Source organism: Lycium barbarum, chromosome 5 (assembly GCF_019175385.1).
Source record: "Lycium barbarum isolate Lr01 chromosome 5, ASM1917538v2, whole genome shotgun sequence".
In the NCBI taxonomy this organism is placed as follows: Eukaryota; Viridiplantae; Streptophyta; class Magnoliopsida; order Solanales; family Solanaceae; genus Lycium; species Lycium barbarum.
This window is the reverse complement of record NC_083341.1, coordinates 83,965,205-83,984,273: the sequence shown is the minus strand read 5'-3', so window position 1 is coordinate 83,984,273 and position 19,069 is coordinate 83,965,205. Positions and strand designations below refer to the sequence as shown.

At 40.1% G+C, this 19,069-nt stretch overlaps 1 pseudogene; it reads left to right on the top strand.

The window, feature by feature from the left end:
• Window positions 1-4,223: 4,223 nt before the first annotated feature.
• On the top strand, window positions 4,224-18,734 carry LOC132639542 (membrin-11-like; annotated as a pseudogene).
• Window positions 18,735-19,069: the final 335 nt, after the last annotated feature.

The window sequence follows — 19,069 nt, the reverse complement described above, 5'->3', positions numbered from 1 at the left end:
TTCAAAAGTCTATTTTTTACGAGATAGAGAAAGTACTAAAATAGAATCTTTTTTAGTCTTTTGTCTTGTATCGATAATTATTAGGTAAAAGAAACTACAGAGAGGGCCATTTTCTTTGGACATTCGAAAGATACTTAATCCAATTTCGCTGTTTAATCATGTCCTCAGTGTGGAAATGCCGCCGTGGACCTCGTTTAGATTTTGAAGTATTCTATGTCCGAATGTGGACCTCTCCAATCTCCGTTTTAACTTAATTACTTTGAGCTGGTCTTTGCAGATAGGTCCAGCAACAAAGATACACATTCTACCAGTCAAAATACTTATTAAATTGTATGCTTTTTGTCCTATATTAGTTGTCACATTTTCCTTTTACACGCTCTTTAAAAAATTATAAGTCAAAAGTGTACATCTACTACCTTATCCTTATGCTCTCTAATAAATTGTATTCTAATTAATATTGATTATTTTCAAAAATACTTTATTAAAAATAAAATGAGACGATAACTAATTTCATCTTGATTTTATAAAATAACAAATATTTTAAAATAAGCATTTTTTTTAACCTTGAGTCTTTGACAACCAATGGCGAATTCAAGATTTTCATTCAGGGGTTCAGAAAAAAGAACGAAGCTAAATAAGCGAGTATAACCAGAGAAATAAAAAGTGGGGTCTCCTTACAAATTCGAGAACGGTATCTTAATTAAGGGTCGACGAGAGCTTTTGTGCTAATGGATTAAAGTGCAACTCCATTTTATTTTATGTGTCATTTATTAATTATTAGTTTGTTTAAAACATAAAATAACTTTTGTATTTGAATATAACTTAACTTTTAACCATATGTTTTAACCTTGACGACATGCTTTATAACCATAGAAATTTCAAATAAGAATTTACCTGCATTTCGTATTTACATCAATTGAATGAATACACGACCCATGTGTTCACATATACTCGTATCCTAAATTATAACAAAATTCCCATCTTAGTTTATGATTTAATCATGATAAACTAGTAAGATTTGATATAAACATAGTGTTTACCCCGAATTTGGATAATCAATTAAATTTGTGGGTGAGGTATAGGATATGTGGTTATGCCTTGGATCCCTTTGATAGAGAAAAGAAATATACGAATGTGTTATGGAGAAGCAACTAATAATTGGTGGTTTGTTATGGACTTGAATGTTTACTAATATATGTGTGTTACTCGATTGAAGAAATGTAATAGGGATGAACACAATAAATTCGGATTGCACACGATAATGAGAGAGATTTGTATATATTTCTAGTACAAAAGAATGTTCTTGATATTAAGGAGCCAACCCTTTAAGAGGAGGACAATGCCCCTTATTTATAGTATTGCCCCATGGGCTTCATACAATATGAACAATAAATAATAATGAAAAAGCTCTGAGTTGGGTTAAGTTGGATTAAGTTGACCGTACGATCTGACACCCGTACGGTTGGCAGTTGAACATGGCAGGACGTTATCGACGCGTGGCAACCGCGCAACGGATCTCCCAGACCACTGACCACGATCAAACGGACTAACGGCCTCGACCAAACAGACCAATGGCAACGACCAAACGGACCAACGGCAACGACCAACTCGGCCACGAAGGAAACCGGACCAAATAATGCCTCGACCTTGGCCTCGGTTCGGGCGTTCCTCCGGTTCAGAATGAAAGTCTTCATGCACGTTCTTGTCCTCTTCTTCCCTCGGTTCCGGGTCCCACCGGTTCAACGCATATCCGATTTTTACCGTATACAGATAGTCCCCACACTTCCCGGTCCGTAGATTTATCGGAGTAACGGGAAGTGGATGAATCACGAAACCGGTGACACCATTTGCCCGTTGCTGCCTTTTCTTTTTTGCGGGAACATTTGCGCCACGTTCTTTTGCCATCGGCCACGTGTCTTATCCCGGATGGCCCGCTCTGACAACTGCCGTACGCACGTCGTTTCAAGTCATTCCTCATTAATTATGGGGACACGTGGCGCCCTCGGCTGGCCGGAAACCGTAATCGCCTGAAGCCCACACCTATAAAATGTCTTTAACTTCTTCATTCTCCCATTTTTACGACCCACTTCTTTTCGTTTCCACTTTATACTGCATTTCTTCATCTTCACCACATCTGGTTATCCTCTATATCAAGTTTGTTGCTGATTCATCGTTTATACCGCGTGAAAGGAAACAACTTTGCCAACATCTTCACTAGCTGCTCTTGTTTGAGTGTTGCTGCTTCTCATTCTGTCATTTCTTGAACCATCTGTTCTCCTACTCCATTTGTTAACTTTCCTTTCGAATTTCACCAAGTCATTCTACGTAATCTCCAAATGTCGGAAACCACTTCCCATGATATTCCCTCGGTTTCATCCCAAGGAACCGAACCTGCCTCTCCAACTAAAGCAAAGAGCACCTTCGAGCCCACTGCCTCGGACATTATACCGGCCAAGCCTAACTTTAACAAAGACCTTGAGGTTGAAAAACCTTCTTCGGTATCCGATAGGGGGTTTGATGTGAGGCGATATCCCTCATCCATCACTGAGGAAAAGCTCGACTTAGTCCGGGCCGATTGCGGGTGACACCCGTTCGGTCTAATTTTTTGCCCCCAGGCTAAGTGAATCAGTCACCGACCACCGGGAAGGTTTTTTATACGTGTACACTTACCCTTTCACTCTTAAGCTCGACCCTCCAATCGATCCGGTCATCTTGGACATGTGCCGGACCTATGACGTGACCTTGGCACAGATTTGTCCGATCATTTGGAGGGTCGTGGCATGCCTCCGGTTGCTGGCCAACAATGTCGGGAAGGAGCTCACGCTGGCCCACTTTATACGCTTGTATTCCCCGAGGGTGTTCCGGGGTGGCATAATAAAACTAGCAAAGCGCAGCCGGAATCCATTTTTCTCGAAAATGAACGAGGATAGAGACAGAGGCTGGTTGGAGCGATATGTCCGGGTGAGGACCTCAGACATCATTCCGGACAGTCATATGCCTTTTCCGGAAGCGTGGAACAACAAGCGTAAGCCTGAACTCTAAGTAATTGCTTTTGTATGTTTTGTCAAACTTCGATCCCACTTTTCTCACTGCTTTTCTTATTTGTATTAGCCAATAGATGGATTCCTCCGGTCCTCCGGAATCTGAACGAATGGGTCACTGCACTCCTTAGCCAGTATGTCCACGACGACTGGACGTGGGGCCACCTGTCACGCGGCCGATGGGTCGCCCAGAACCATGGTAATACTTTGCTTCTACCCGTGCTCACTGCATCTTCTGCTGCGCGTATTCATTGCGTCTTCGATTTTCAGGTTTGCCCAAGGGCTCGGTGGATCCCAGACCGGAGACGGTAGCCGAACCCATGACATCGGCACTCGAGTTCGATTCAGCAGGTGCATCTCGTATCCTTGCTGCTGTTGCTGCCAAAAGAAAAAGGCCCTCGGACAAAGGGCAGAAAGCCAAGAAAAGGGCAAGGAGCGTCGTTAGGACTTTACGGGACGAAGCAGAGCCCGAGCTCCTCGTCCGGAGTATCAGTGCGACCCTTTCCGTGGCCCCTATTCCGGAAGGGGTTGTCACTGTTTCACCCCATCTTTCAACCGGGGAAGGACCCTCGACTCCCGTCTTATACACAAGTGAGGAAGAAATTCATTTCCCAACTCCTCTAAGGTCGATTGATTTCATCGATATTTCAGGCGACGCTTCTTCCGAGGAGACCCCCTTTTAAAGGACAAGAAGGTCCAAGGAGGCGGCTGCTACCGAAGCCGGTCAAAGGACCGAACCGGTCATAGAGGCCGAAGTCCCCCTTGACGTTCATCCGATGCCCGAGCACGAGCCTGCTACGTCTTCGGAGATCCCCGCTTTTACAGAAGCTGCTGAGGTCCCTCCGACTTCCCCAATTCAGCCCTCGAGATCGGATGAATTCGAAGACATGTTTTCGGATACTCCCCCCGCAACCGGCGAAGCTGCTGGATTCGGTCATCTCCCAATTCCCCGGGCCATGAGGGCGGCTAGTAGGACCACTGAGTCCGGCACTAGGGACAACTTAGTTCGCACCTTTCCGGCCCCAAGTGTGGAGCCGAGGAGGACAAGGTCGGCTATGATCACCGTTCCGGAAGATTGTAGTTTTCTCTCTCGCCTGGTGGGGGTGGCAAGCTATCTCAAACCCTTGGTCTCGGACTCGGACAAGCGGAAGATGAACGGGGTCCCTTGGCAGTGCCTCATTAATGAGGGTATGCACACGGGTAATCGGGTAAGTTTATTAGCCCTCTTCGCATAATTCCACTGAGACTTTTAGCCTTGTTTGTTCAAGATGCTAACTTGTTTCATTTGCAGAGTGTGGTTCTTGTCAACGAGGCTTTCGTCCGTGCTCAACAAGAGGTGGACGATCTTAAGGGCCAACTGGATGCCCAAAGTCGAGAGACGGAGAAATTTCAGCACCTTCTGCGGGTGAAGGAGGTTGAGCTGAGTCGAGCAGTTGCTCTTTCCAACCTCCAACCCGAGCTCGATGCAACAAAGGCTGAGAACCGTCGGTTGAAGGGAGAGCTGGCCGAGATGGTCGAATACAACCGGAGTCTCGAAGTGGACAAGATCGGCCTCAGCCGGGATAATGCTCAATTTTCCTCGAGGCTCGATAAGCTCGAAACCACCCTTTCTCAACTCCGGGGGGAGTTGGATTTGATGAAGTCTGATGCTGCGAGCTTGGCTAAGAGGAACCGGCTGCTCGAATCTGAGAGTGCCCGGTACAAAGAGCGCATGAGGGTGTTCGAGGAGAAGGCGGAGCAGAGGGCCCAGATATGCGATGATCTGAAAACCGAGCTTAAGGAGACGGTCGATGCTAATGACACCCTCAAGGCTGAGATCGAGTCGGCCACCCGCATGCAAGATGTCCTCGGAGAGGCTCGGGATGATCTGGCAGCAAAGTTATCCCAGGCCGAGGCTGATTTAGAGGAAGCTCTGAAGAGCGTGGAGGCCGCCGAGGCTCATGCCACTATTGCTGCTGAGTACGAAAAATGGAAGTCTCGGAGGATCACCCTTGATCAAGCCGAGCATGGATTCATGGATCTTCCGGACCTTATTCTCGAGGCTAGAAGAATTGAGAAAGAGGCCAAGGGTGACCTCGGGGATGACTCCGAGTGGACAGTGTCTAAACACTCCGGCTCCAGCCATTCCGGATAGATTTAGGGCCTGTACTTAGCTTTTTATTTTTCGCCTTTGTAGGGGTCTCTGATGTAAAATCCTCTATATATAAATAGAACATGTGTTTTTCTTGATTCTTTTCTTTGAATGGTTGTTTGTTAAGACCTTCGTCCGGATTGTCGGTTCGTTTAAATAGTCGTTATTTCTGACTATGCCCGAATATCGGCTTCTCACTTCATCCAGCACATTTTGTCCAAGAATTTTATTGAGGTTTTGCCCATGGGACTTACTTTATACTTTGTGAATTCGGACGTCTCCGAATCACGACGGGCATTTTTAGGGCCGGAATTTTTCGGCTATTTTGATCTTTTAGGGCCGGTATTTTTTGGACACCTGAATCTCAGCCTTAGCTAGATTTTGATGTAAAAGTCCCCATCCGTGGGATTAATGACTTTGGCTCGGTTCGCCATAACCTTGTTGCCTTTGTCGAATTTTGACCGTAGTGCCCGGCATAAGGTGTATGAATGAAAATAGTGCCGAAATACGGTGGTTATCACCGGGGTGAACTGTTTTAACATAAAGACATCCGAGATATCGTTTATCCAAACTTTCGATAATTTTTGCATTGCAAGTGTTTGTGTACATGAGAATGAATTTTTCCCTTCCGCTTTTGCCGTAGCAAATACTAAATGGACACGATTCATTTTGATCGTTTGGTCCTTACATCGGAACCTAATGTAGAAGATCCGGTTCTTGATTTTGTCGAAGCAAATATTATGTGGACACGATTCATTTTGATCGTTTGGTCCTTACATCGGAGCCTAATATTGAAGGTCCGGTAATATTTTGTTGAGGGCGGCCTCCGGTTTCAGCTAATCGGGGTAAACTTCGGAGTGGGTGTGATAGTCCCCTAGCTCTTATCCAAGCTGCAAGATCGGGTGAGTGCTATTAAGTCCCCACTCGTTGGGTGTGACCCCGAATTTCTGGGCGTCTATCTTCGTCTTCATTGAGTAACACGTTGTACTTGTTGCCTCATTAAAAACCTTGTCGGAAAATCCATTTTGGGACAAAACCGCACTAAGGAAAAGAGTGCAACACGTGTTTTCAGGCCTAAATTCTAACTTTATTCGGCTCTCGATTTTTCTGCAAAAGTGAAAGGTTAGATAGAAAACACGGGGAGTCCATACCTTAGCAGTAGTATAATTTCAGATGGGCCACGTTCCAATTGTTGCGCAACCGTTGCCCGTCCATGGACTCTAACTGATACGATCCTTTGCCCGTGATCCCGGTTATCTTATATGGACCTTCCCAGTTTGGACCCAATTTTCCTTCGTTGGGATTTTTGGTGTTCAAGGTAACTTTTCGAAGCACCAAGTCCCCAACTTGGAAATGCCGAAAATTGGCTCTTCGATTGTAGTACCTTTCCATTCTCTGTTTCTGGGCTGCAATACGGACTAACGCGTTTTCGCGAAGTTCATCCGTGAGGTCGAGTTTTACGGCCATGGCCTCCTCGTTTGACTCTTCGGTGGTATAGCTGAACCGGAGAGTGGGTTCACCAACTTCCACGGGGATAAGGGCTTCAGCCCCGTAGACCAACGAGAAAGGAGTTTCTCCCGTACTTGATTTAGATGTGGTTCTGTATGCCCATAACACCTCCGGTAATATTTCCCTCCAGTGATGCTTTGACACTTCAAGTCTTTTCCTCAGATTTTGGATTATTGTCTTGTTCATGAATTCCGCTTGTCCGTTTGCACACGGATGATACGGGGTCGATACAATTTTCTTGATCTTCAGCCCCTCGAGGAAACCGTTGACTTTGCCACCTATGAACTGGGGTCCGTTATCACAGGTTATCTCAGCAGGGATGCCGAAGCGACAGATGATGTGGTCCCATATGAAGTCAATGATTTCCTTCTCTCTGATTTTTTCAAAGGCCTGCGCTTCAACCCACTTAGAGAAATAATCAGTCATAAACAGAATGAAACGGGCTTTACCTGGTGCCCATGGTAATGGGCCGACAATGTCCATTCCCCACTTCATGAAAGGCCAAGGTGAAACCACCGAATGCAGGAACTCCCTGGGCTGGTGAATCATCGGAACATGTCTCTGACACCCGTCATATTTTCGGACAAAATTTTTTGAGTCTTTGTCCATCCGGTTCCAGTAATAACCGGCCCTGATGATTTTTCGGACTAGAGCTTCAGCACCGGAGTGGTTGCCACAGGTTCCTTCGTGCACCTCCCTCAACACATACTCCGTCTCTCCGGGACCCAAACACTTAGCCAGGGGACCGAAGAAAGATCGTCGATAGAATTGGCCGTCTACCAAGCAGAAACGCGCAGCTTTGGTCCTTGATGACCGTGATTCTTTTGGGTCATTCGGGAGCTTTCCATCACGCAAGTAGTTGATGTACTTGTTGCGCCAATCCCAAGTCAAACCCATTGTGTTTATTTCGGCATGTCCGTTTTCTATTGTCGTGTTCAACAAGTGCATCGTAGTCCCGGGGTTGATTTCTTCCCCTTCGACCGAGGATCCCAAATTTTCCAGTGCATCGGCTTCGCTGTTCTGTTCCCTCGGTACATGCTGCATGGTCCATTCTTTAAACCAATGTAGTATCACTTGGATTTTTTCAAGATACCTCTGCATCCGTTCGTCCTTGACCTCGAAGACGCCGTTCACCTGGTTTACGACTAAGAGAGAATCACACTTTGCCTCGATTATTTCAGCCCCCATACTTCGGGCCAGTTCCAAACCTGCAATCATAGCCTTATACTCGGCTTCATTGTTAGTCAATTTAACAGTTCTAATAAGCTGTCGAACGACATTGAAAGTAGGGCTTGAACTTTCTAGATGCACTTACCAGTGCCAATGCTAATTTTTCCAAGTGGGGATAACGAGTCTCCGCATCCCCCAAAGTTCTACTTACATAATAGATAGGGAATTGCGTACCTGATTCAACAACATAACAAGTTTAAGGTCCAACCTTTAGAAGATTAAGTTCAATCATCCAATAATGGGAAAAGCGAGTTTCACAAAGTAGTATAGTTTGTATAAGGTTCGATGCGGGCTTGACCCTACACACGCATGACCTTGTCTAAAAGAAATCATCTTTAATTCCAGAATAAATTCCACCAAACAAGAGTTATAACTTATACAACCAATCAAGCAAGGATTCTCAAATACAATTCATGCTTTCACAATATAAGCGCACTTCACAAGTAGACATAGTTGAAAAGATGATTTTTGGAATATAGACATACAAAACACCTTCATAGTCAAAAAGATTTTTTTAAAAGAGATATACAAATTACCTTTTTTTTAATCAAAGCCAATCAGCCTGATGTTGATGGAATTTATTAAAATGAATAATAGTATTTACAGAAAAAAGATAAATATAATGGAAAGAAATGAAGGAAAAAAGAAAATCTATACTACTCTATCCTAGGAAATGAAAGAAAAGCCTAGTCCTTGTTTGAGCAGCCAAGTGTAACAATGAAAAACTGCAAACAAGAACACTCCTTCTTTGGATTGATGCCATTATCAGTCACCTCAAGCTCTCACCAGGTGCTATGGTATCAAATCTCACTGAAGATCCTTCAAGAAGCAGTGTAGTATGAAGTTCTTTTATATTAAAAAGAGATTTTATTTTTAAAGAGACATACAAATTACCTTTATATTCAAAAAAGATTTTATTTTTAAAGAGACATACCTTAATACGTTAAACAAAGTTTAACAATTCACTTTCATAATGAAGAACACCCAAACCCTAGCTTGAATCACTTTGGGAAGAATTATGCTGCAAACCCTAGGTTTTGATCACAAGAATCATGGTAAGAATCATGAGTTTGATGTTAGAATAGATTAGTAATGTTAAGGGTGTTCTTACCTTTTATTTGAAGATTTGGAGAGATGATTTTCGTCCTTAGGGTTTGGAAGGATGAAAAAAATGGGAACAAAAGAAGACCATGCCCATTTCAAACCCAATTTTCTGCCAGAAATGGAGAAAATACGGCCTACAAGTACGTCCCGTACTTTGAAGTACGTACCGTACTTGTAGCCCGTATTTAGGCTGCCAAGACCAGTGAATAACGGAAGAAGTACGTCCAAAAGGACGTCCCGTACTTTAAAGTACGGCCTGTACTTTCCAGGCGTACTTTGGCCGAATTCTCCAGCTTTTGTGCCCTTCAGTAAAACAGGCATAACCTTTTGTACATAGCTTTTCTCGGGCCAGACAACCTACCGTTGGAAAGCTATTTCAAATATCTACAACTTTTATCAAGGAAGGTTTTCCAAATTCGCAACAAATTTTCATGAAAATCGCCCAGACGACAGTCCTATCAAAACTTAAGCGAAGTTAAGAGCCCTTAAGAACTTCAATTGTTGGTTTGACTTCAAAATGACCATCTTCCACCCGAATTCATAAAAAATGGATTTATATAGATATAATATCATCTTAACACTAGATTTTTACATATTCACACCTAACCCGAATTTACGGAGTGTTACACTAGGCCACGTGGCATAATCTCCACCCTTGCTGCTCATTAATAATGTTTTAATGTGAGCCATCTCTTTTAAATGTTAGTTACTCTTCCTCCCCTTGTATTCAACATCGAACCTGGATGACAACACCTATTTACTAATAATTATTGAGATCATGATAGGGAACGTTATCGGCAGTGTAGCAGAGTTCCCGGCTTGTGTTGCTCAAAACAAGAGATGGTTTAGAGAGACTCGAACGTAAAGAATACACTGACTTCTCTTCTTCGAATACCGTGTTGAGTGATCCTTCCATTGAGTATTTGAGAAAAGATGTGAGTCAAATTCATTCACTTTGCTCCCAAATGGAATGTCTCTGCAGATCTATATCTCAACCTGATCTCTAGAAAAGGATTGAGACTGCTTTTCTGGTTGATATTTTCGATTAAGGATTCTTATAGTTAAAATTTAAATTAGTTGTTCGTGTGAGGTTTAGAGAATCCTAACTGCCTCTTTGGCCATGGATCGTTTTCACTTTTTTCCCAAATATTATTCTAGAAAACTGTTTGGACATAGAATTAAGTTGAATTCCGGAATTCGAAAAACTCCAAACGGTTATTATTGCAGTTTTATTCTCTGTTGGTTGATATTTTCGAATTAAGGGTTCCTATAGTTGAGATGGGAAAGTTACGCTCTATGTCTACTGGGAAAGAATATTTACCCGGTTTAGCCTAGTTTTTCCTTTATTACCTGGGTTACCCTAGTTTTCCCTTAAACACCTCTTACACACAATTATATTATACAAGGTGGACACATTGTTAAAAAAATTAAAAAATATACAGCTTTTGAAAATATTTACACCATGTAGCCCATTATACAATATTATACAACATTATACCGAGGGGGGGGGGGGAGCATTATACAATGTATCAACCTTGTATAAAGTGTATAAAAGGTGTTTATACACAAATATTAGCTACATCGGGTGTTTATACAAAAAGCATGGGCTACATGGCGTAAATATTTTCAAAAATAGACGGCATAATTTTCCCCACATTGGTTACCGTACGTGTATACTGTTATATAATGTTTGATACTAGGTATGTTGTTGTTGTTAATACTGTATAATGTCGTTGGATACCGTATGTATAAGCACTGTTGCAAAAAAAAAAAAATAGTTGATTATGCCAATGTAAATTGAAAAAATGGCTATGTAGGTGTAATGTATTATGGTGGGTTGTATATTTTTGTAAAAATTCTTTTTAAATTAGCTGTTCTCGTGAGGCTTAGAGAATCCTTATTTCGACTAAGAGGGAAAACAATTTAGTATTGGAAAGAAATAGAAGTTAATGGAGTGGATGTTGAGGACTCATATGACTGCCATACCAACTGATTTGATATTGAGGCATAGTTGATTGATTGGTTAAGCTGAAAATGTTGTAAGATTCACTTTTTCTAGCTATCAGCAAATGATGTAGTTCTTTAAATTACATAGTTATAATTGAGGAGTTGTTACACCTCGGAAAATCTTCCGTTGGTACGCAAGTGAATGACCTAGTGATGAGCACGAGTGTGTGTTGTTTCCATGAGTAAGAAACGACATTTGATGACCCTAAATAAGATTCCAAGACAATTACGATAAGAGATAGGTTATGCTCCACAATGACTAATTATAGGTTTTGGAAATGTGAAACGTTGCAGGCTTGCATCCTGGCCAGTTGGTCGTAAAGTGAAATACGGACCGTAAAGTGGTATACGGTCCATAAACTGCCATGTCGTATTTTGGCTTCCAAAACTTCAACTTTCTGCCAATTGATCAAATGGTTAAATACGACCCAAAATACGGACCGTAAAGTGGTTTACGGCCCGTAAACCGTGATCGTAAATCACCATGCTTCAGCCTGAGTTTTTGGTTCTGTTATGATTAAATACGACCATGAAGGACGATCCGTAAACTGGAATACGGACCGTAAACCAAGTTTACGACCACTGTGCACTTCAAATCAGATTTTCAAGTCATTAAATAAGGGGACCAAGGTTTATTTCATTTCACTTCTACATCACACCCCTTCTCTCTAAACCATCTCTCTACATTTATTCCACAAGAATTCAAAGATATTTGGTGACCAACAACATAAAACAAGTAAATCAAGAGTAAGAAAACCATCAAAGATCATCCAAGGTCAAGAAATCCAAATGGAGATAAACTAGGGTTTTGCTCAAAGTGGAGTATTATTAACTAAAGCTTGTTCCTACAACATCTAAGGTAAGATTCATGATGTTTATATGTTTTTTAAGATATTAGAGAGTTGAAATACTTGGAGTGTAGAAGAATATGGTAAAATGGGTCATGAATGATGAATAGTGCCATTTAGAGAATTAGTTGGAATCGAATCATGATTGTTGTTATATTGTGACATGAATGGTTTATAAATGACGTTGAAAGACCATGAAATAGACATTGTATGTGAATGGACGAAATCATGTGTTATAGTCATAGATATGGGCAAATGAAAGTAAATTGAGGAATGTGGATAATGTGAATGACTAATGGCCATTGTTATGATATTGTGAATGTATTGTTGACGTTTGGTAGTTGAATTATGATGATGAAGGAAATGTGTAACTCAGTTGGAGAGTCAAACCAACAAATTTTCTTGAAAATCGCCCAGACGACAGTCCTATCAAAACTTAAGCGAAGTTAAGAGCCCTTAAGAACTTCAATTGTTGGTTTGACTTCAAAATGACCATCTTCCACCCGAATTCATAAAAAAATGGATTTATATAGATATAATATCATCTTAACACTAGATTTTTACATATTCACACCTAACCCGAATTTACGGAGTGTTACACTAGGCCACGTGGCATAATCTCCACCCTTGCTGCTCATTAATAATGTTTTAATGTGAGCCGTCTCTTTTAAATGTTAGTTACTCTTCCTCCCTTTGTATTAAACATCGAACCTGGCTGACAACACATATTTACTAATAATTATTGAGATCATGATAGGGAACGTTATCGGCAGTGTAGCAGAGTTCCCGGCTTGTGTTGCTCAAAACAAGAGATGGTTTGGAGAGACTCGAACGTAAAGAATACACTGACTTCTCTTCTTCAAATACCGTGTTGAGTGATCCTTCCATTGAGAATTTGAGAAAAGATGTGAGTCAAATTCATTCACTTTGCTCCCAAATAGAATGTCTCTGCAGATCTATATCTTAACCTGATCTCTAGAAAAGGATTGAGACTGCTTTTTTGGTTGATATTTTCGATTAAGGATTCTTATAGTTAACATTTAAATTAGTTGTTCGTGTGAGGTTTACAGAATCCTAACTGCCTCTTTGGCCATGGATCGCTTTCACCTTTTTCCCAAATATTATTCTAGAAAACTGTTTGGACATAGAATTAAGTTGAATTCCGGAATTCGAAAAACTCCAAACGGTTATTATTGCAGTTTTATTCTCTGTTGGTTGATATTTTCGAATTAAGGGTTCCTATAGTTGAGATGGGAAAGTTACGCTCTATGTCTACTGGGAAAGAATATTTACCCGGTTTAGCCTAGTTTTTCCTTTATTACCTGGGTTACCCTAGTTTTCCCTTAAACACCTCTTACACAAAATTATATTATACAAGGTGGACACATTGTTAAAAAAATTAAAAAATATACAGCTTTTGAAAATATTTACACCATGTAGCCCATTATACAATATTATACAACATTATACCGAGGGGGGGGGGGGGGGAGCATTATACAATGTATCAACCTTGTATAAAGTGTATAAAAGGTGTTTATACACAAATATTAGCTACATCGGGTGTTTATACAAAAAGCATGGGCTACATGGCGTAAATATTTTCAAAAATAGACGGCATAATTTTCCCCACATTGGTTACCGTACGTGTATACTGTTATATAATGTTTGATACTAGGTATGTTGTTGTTGTTAATACTGTATAATGTCGTTGGATACCGTATGTATAACCACTGTTGCAAAAAAAAAATAGTTGATTATGCCAATGTAAATTGAAAAAATGGCTATGTAGGTGTAATGTATTATGGTGGGTTGTATATTTTTGTAAAAATTCTTTTTAAATTAGCTGTTCTCGTGAGGCTTAGAGAATCCTTATTTCGACTAAGAGGGAAAACAATTTAGTATTGGAAAGAAATAGAAGTTAATGGAGTGGATGTTGAGGACTCATATGGCTGCCATACCAACTGATTTGATATTGAGGCATAGTTGATTGATTGGTTAAGCTGAAAATGTTGTAAGATTCACTTTTTCTAGCTATCAGCAAATGATGTAGTTCTTTAAATTACATAGTTATAATTGAGGAGTTGTTACACCTCGGAAAATCTTCCGTTGGTACGCAAGTGAATGACCTAGTGATGAGCACGAGTGTGTGATGTTTCCATGAGTAAGAAACGACATTTGATGACCCTAAATAAGATTCCAAGACAATTGCGATAAGAGATAGGTTATGCTCCACAATGACTAATTATAGGTTTTGGAAATGTGAAAAGTTGCAGGCTTGCATCCTGGCCAGTTGGTCGTAAAGTGAAATACGGACCGTAAAGTGGTATACGGTCCATAAACTGCCATGTCGTATTTTGGCTTCCAAAACTTCAACTTTCTGCCAATTGATCAAATGGTTAAATACGACCTAAAATACGGACCGTAAAGTGGTTTACGGCCCGTAAACCGTGATCGTAAATCACCATGCTTCAGCCTGAGTTTTTGGTTCTGTTATGATTAAATACGACCATGAAGGACGATCCGTAAACTGGAATACGGACCATAAACCAAGTTTACAACCACTGTGCTCTTCAAATCAGATTTTCAAGTCATTAAATAAGGGGGCCAAGGTTTATTTCATTTCACTTCTACATCACACCCCTTCTCTCTAAACCATCTCTCTACATTTATTCCACAAGAATTCAAAGATATTTGGTGACCAACAACATAAAACAAGTAAATCAAGAGTAAGAAAACCATCAAAGATCATCCAAGGTCAAGAAATCCAAATGGAGATAAACTAGGGTTTTGCTCAAAGTGGAGTATTATTAACTAAAGATTGTTCCTACAACATCTAAGGTAAGATTCATGATGTTTATATGTTTTTTAAGATATTGGAGAGTTGAAATACTTGGAGTGTAGAAGAATATGGTAAAATGGGTCATGAATGATGAATAGTGCCATTTAGAGAATTAGTTGGAATCGAATCATGATTGTTGTTATATTGTGACATGAATGGGTTATAAATGACGTTGAAAGACCATGAAATAGACATTGTATGTGAATGGACGAAATCATGTGTTATAGTCATAGATATGGGCAAATGAAAGTAAATTGAGGAATGTGGATAATGTGAATGACTAATGGCCATTGTTATGATATTGTGAATGTATTGTTGACGTTTGGTAGTTGAATTATGATGATGAAGGAAATGTTGTCCGTTTTCCCCTAGTTTTAGCCATGTGTGATAATTATCGATTCTAATGATAGTATGACTTTAATGAAGGTAGAAACGCTAACGTTGGAGGGGAACGCGCATGTGTAGAATAGTGCGACGGAAAGGTATGTAAGGCTAACCCTTCTTTCATAAGGCATGGTTCTTTGGCCAAACATCTAAATCCTCTATACGAGTATGTTGTCTTCCAAATGAATTGATCTTCCGAGCTTGTAAGCTCACGATTCTTGATACACTACGATTGTACTAAGTTTCTCGTATTACGAATAGGCCTATTAAGGTAGAAGAGATGGATGACGATAGTAGTGATAATGCTATTGATGATGACTATAATGATAATAACGATGACAATTATTATAATGATGATTAAAAGTAAAGATGTTTATGAGCTATTATGTATATGTACGACTATTATAGAACCCCGAGCTTATGAGGCCGGGTATGATATGTAAATAAGTATGTATACGATTACGTAACATGCGCGCACCTCTGCAGAGGGTACAGATAACCCTGAAGCCTTGGTAGGGCCAGGTATGAGCAACCTTGAGCCTTGATTGGCCAAGTATGTATGAAACACCGATCCTACGTGGTCGGGTATGCTATGGAAATGCTATGTATATGATATGAGTACGAATATGATATGACTATGTATATGAATGTGAATAAGGGCCTGTATACGAATACGAGCACAAATATGGTACGGGTACTATCACGGAATACGGATAATGATGTATGTACACAAATACGTATTAGCAAGGGAAAGTTCATATGAAAGGCAAGTAAGTGCATATGACGACAATATTGCCATCTCCCATCCTATGCTACTTCTTATGTTGCTATTTATGCTTCTATATTGATATTGATCATGCTTTACATACTCAGTACATTCTTCGTACTGACGTCCTTTTGTTTGGGGACGCTGCGTCATGCCCGCTGGTGCACAGGGAGACAGGCTTGATCCATAGCTGCTTTCTCAGAGACTTCACAGTAGAGCTCCATTTCATTCGGAGCCATAGCTTTTGAGTACTTATTCTTTTGTGTACATAATTGTGGGCATAGCGGGGTCCTGTCCCGCTCATGTGATATGTTATACTCTCCTTAGAGGCTCGTAGTCACGTGTGTATGATTAGACGTGTCCGGCCTTGTCGGCCTATATTTTGTATATCTTTTGATAGCCTCGTCGGCTTATATACATTTGATGTGGCATAGATGTCAATGATGATTTAAAGATGTTGTCGTCCAATGGGATTAGCGTGATTAAAAAAAAAAAGATGTATTTTTAATCGTATGGCTCACCTAGATGTAAGTATATGTGTAAGCCAAGGGTGCCCGGGTGGGCTAGCACCGGGTGCTCGTTGCGGCCCTCTAGACGGGTCGTGACAGGAGTCTTATCACCGATTAATTTGAGATGAAGCTATCAATTTTTTAAAAACGAATTAGACACGACGCATGTCAGATTATATGATGATAATCCTTCACAAGAAAATGCTCCTATCGAGTTAGTATAAAATTAGACAAAATGCATTTCTTTGGGTCCTTGACATGCTCAAATTTGTAAATGTCTCAGTTTTGAGGTAATATGATGTCGTATGATTTGGTAGGATCCATCAATAATCAGATTTTTTTGAAAGATACACCTGATTTATTTGGTAGATTTCCAGATTTGGGATTATCTTATCAGCCTAGGTTATACTGCAATGTGTGATTCATAGGAGAAAATTTGGTTAGGATTTGTATTCAGTTTTTGAAATTAAGTCAAACCATATTGATGATTCTAGTTTGGCTAGGGCTCATCAAATTTGATGGGGCTGAATTAGTTTCTCAACCCTTTGATTAATAAAACCAAAAGTTAAGTGATGATGAGTTCATGAGGGTTTCTAAGTGCAAAATTGTCAGTCCTGTACTTCTTAAGAAACTTTTATCTCTCATATAGAATAATCGTGAATGGTGGAATGAGATGCACTGGAGAAAGCACAACTTTCCATAAACCAATTTATTTTCGCTTACTCTTTGGGTAGTCAAAGAGAGTCATTCTTTTCTGCAGTGTGTATGCTCAGTCGTAGTTGGTCTTTCGCTCAAATTACAAGTTGTTATTCCATAACTAAAAGTCTGTCTTACTTGTACAGGAAAGTGGAACAAGTGGCTGAAGAGGCTGACTCTTATAGAGATAGTCTGGATAAATATAACTTACGGCATCAGAGATGGATGCAAGAAGTCCGGGAGAGGGCAGAATTACTTGGGAGAGCTGTATGTAACCTTTTCTGTGCTGATGTGATGAATCATTCAGTACTTTTACGTATTCCATCTAATTTATTTTGTTAATGTTCTAGAGTGGTGATTCATCTCATGTTCTGAGGATTTTTGATGACGAAGCACAAGCAATGCAATCTGCCCGTAGCTCATCCAGAATGCTTGAGGAAACCTTGGCAACAGGGGCAACGATTTTTTCAAAATATGGTGAGCAAAGGGATCGTTTAAAGGTACCTATAATAGATCACCTGATTTACATTTTATATACATTAGATATATAAAGGTTAACAGGCACCTCATTCAATCATTTACATATTGTACTAGATTAGATACGTGATTTATTTGTTATTACAATTATATCTCTGAGTTGGAAACACTGTTGGGAAATGCTCCTAATTTAACGAGGAAAATGTCTACATTTTTGGTAGTCTGTGTGTCATCTCATTTTTCTTAATTAACTTTGAACTGCTTAGGTGTGGGTTCAAGGAGGGAAGGGTGAGAATTTGGATGATGGCGGTTTGTATCCTTTTTTTGGCAAACATAAGGGCGTTGAATGAAGCATGACAATCAAGTTTACTCCTTACTACTGCCTCTTTTCTATCAAAAGGAAGGCAGCAACTAAGCGAAAATGTAAATTGAGGACTGTTGGCAGGTCATATTGTCTGAGCTCCTGTTGGTTGGCTCTGGTTCATTGAGTATTTTAATCTTTTCCCAAATCTGGGGCAAAAATTGTTGGCTTATCGCATAAATTTGCTTATCCTAGTTTGACAATGCAGAATATTCAGGGTAATTATGTAGGCTCTTGGGTGGTAAACCCCTCTGTTAACGTGGAGAAAAGCTTCCTTATAATACATACTATAATATAAGATGGTCTCCTATTTATTCTTTTTAAGAAAAACCCTTGCCATGATTAGTGTTTGTGTCCACAAATTTGTCAAAACTGCGTGTTAAGTCTTTCCCACTATGATTGAACTCTTTCCCCCTATGATTGAACTCTTGGTATCTTATATGATTATGTGTTGCAGCGAGCTCAACGGAAAGCATTAGACGTCCTTAACACTGGGGTTATCAAATTCTGTAATGAGACTTATTGAAAAGAGGAATCGTGTTGATAGATGGATCAAATATGGTGGAATGATCTTAACGATCATAGTGTTCATTTTCATTTGGAGGTGGACAAGATGATAGATGCTTATAGTCGACTGGACCATCAGGATGAATTCTTAGTTAAAGAGTCATTGAAATTTGATAAGATTGAAAAAAAGTTGACTCAGAGCCCGTTTAGAAGTTAAAACTTATACGCACATCTTGATAAGCATTGCATTGCAATTGGGATTGAATGCAATCTGTATATGAGGCTTTGATAGAAATATACAAGTACTATTCTTTCCATTCCATCTAAGTCGGCCTGTTTATCAGTATTTCTCCTTTTTTCTTTCCTTTTTCATGTGGCAAATAAACCAACTCTTAGCTGCATCCTGTAGAGTATCTGTTGAATGAACTGCTTGTTTTATGATATCCTAGAAAACAGAACTAAAGAGTAGCACAATTCGCCTTTTGTGCTTGTCAGAAATAAAGTAAAAGATTTCAACTCTGTTTTGACACTATCAGGTCATACTTAAAAGATAATTGTAGTTAACTATCAAATACAGTAATAAATAGAATTAGTAACTTAAAGTATAAGGCAAGTAACATTCTATTGCAGCATAATCTTATATGCAAAGGTTCCTGTTAA